Raw genomic sequence first — 1,892 nt, forward strand, 5'->3', positions numbered from 1 at the left:
AGAGAGAGCGAGAGAGAGAGAGAGAGAGGGAGAGGGAGACAGTCAGAGAGAGAGAGAGAGAGGGAGACAGAGAGAGCGAGAGACAGAGGGAGAGGGAGAGAGAGAGAGAGGGAGAGAGAGAGAGAGAGAGAGAGGGAGAGAGTGAGAGAGAGGGAGGGAGAGAGACAGAGAGAGAGAGCGCGGGAGACAGTCAGAGAGAGAGAGAGAGAGAGAGAGAGACAGTCAGAGAGGGAGAGAGACAGAGAGAGGCAGAGGGAGAGAGAGAGAGACCGGCTGTCCAATCAGTGGAATTTAATTTCCCATCAGGCAGAAATGAAATGTTGCTGCGTTTCACTGCGCCGCCTTTAATTAGACACTGCTTAACATTCAGAGCCTGCTGTCTCTCACACACACACACACACACACACACACACACACACACACACACACACACACACACACAGACTACTACTACATCCATTAAGCTTTTGAATAAAATGGAAATAAGAGTCCACTTACACGCTGACACACCTGGACATAAACACACACGTCTCCACAAGTATTGTGTACACAAACACAATTTACTCCTTTTTTAACATAACGGCCCAGTTTTACTCACTTATTAATGGTGTCATCAGAAATGTCACCTTAAAAGCTACTATAGCGTTATAAACATACACACACACACACACACACACACACACACACACACACACACACACACACACACACACACACACACACACACACACACACACACACGTGTTTATAGGCTGAATGTGTTAAAGCTGAAAAGGTGCATGGAAGGAACAGGACATTATATATATTATATATACATATTTCATCATTAGGCCTGGAAAACACTTGTGTGCATGACCACAGAAACCCTGATCCTTCACATATTTCAAATGAAAAATGTATCCCCTAATAATTCATTTGTGGAGACGTTTCATTTGCATTGTTCAAAGAAACGTGACGCTTAACAGCATCAGTCTGGTCTTCGCTGTCAGCTGCTGCTCATTTTGCTCTCAGGTGACCTTTGACCTCCTCCAGGAAAGAGCCGATGAAGATTGCACATCTGCACACACTGAGCTGCAACATTCAGTTGGACTTCATCTTTTATTTTTTGTATTCTTCATATTTATTGGACAATAAATAGTTTGGTGACTAAAGATTTACAGGATGCCGAATACAAAATTACACACAAATGTAACAAACCATCTCCCAAAGCAACAAACAGGAACCGCAGTGTATAATATTTACATGATAGACGGAATTTACAAAAACAATTAAAGAAGCTGGATCTTTGTACACATAAATAAAAAACTGCATATTTATACACATAACACACACACACACACACACACACACACACACACACACACACACACACACACACACACACATATATTTATAGAGAGAGGGAGATGTTGAATGTGTTGAATCTCTCCTTGTGGTGGTTCTGTTACAGGGTGAACACGGTCTCAGTGTCTGAGTATTGTGTTTGCTAAATTACAACATTCACACAAACGCTTCAGTTCACAGGGGAATGATTTGATTTCCTTTCATGGAGCAAAACAGTGGGCTTCCTTTTTGGAATCTGTGATATTTGCTGAATCAGGAAGCATCAGCTCAAAACTTTCACACCCAAAACTGTTAAGGAGAAGAAATCCCAGGTTGGCTCAGAATCCACCATGGAATCATATCAAAACCGAATCTGTTGGAATCCCTTTAAAATCCTCCCTTAGATCCATTCTCACTTAACAATTCCTGTATCGTTTTCAAATTGATGAATGATGTTGATATCAAACGTTTTACGAGCGATGGAGAAGCAGAGACCGACTGGATTTCCAAACCCTACGCATCCATTTCGTCTCTCTCTGTCGAGTCTTTGTTGTGACCTGACATGATGG

At 42.3% G+C, this 1,892-nt stretch overlaps 1 protein-coding gene across 1 annotated transcript in view; it reads right to left on the reverse strand.

The window, feature by feature from the left end:
• Positions 1-764: 764 nt before the first annotated feature.
• Positions 765-1,892, reverse strand: part of LOC143012658 (BCL-6 corepressor-like) — a 34,478-nt gene continuing 33,350 nt past the window's right edge. The window contains exon 14 of the mRNA XM_076165905.1: positions 765-1,892. This exon is cut by the window's right edge and continues 1,353 nt beyond it. The gene's annotated coding sequence lies outside the window, so the exon portion shown is untranslated.

Source organism: Genypterus blacodes, unplaced genomic scaffold (assembly GCF_046128005.1).
Source record: "Genypterus blacodes isolate CSIRO-AG114 ecotype Tasmania unplaced genomic scaffold, CSIRO-AGI_Gbla_v1 ptg000152l_1, whole genome shotgun sequence".
In the NCBI taxonomy this organism is placed as follows: domain Eukaryota; kingdom Metazoa; phylum Chordata; class Actinopteri; order Ophidiiformes; family Ophidiidae; genus Genypterus; species Genypterus blacodes.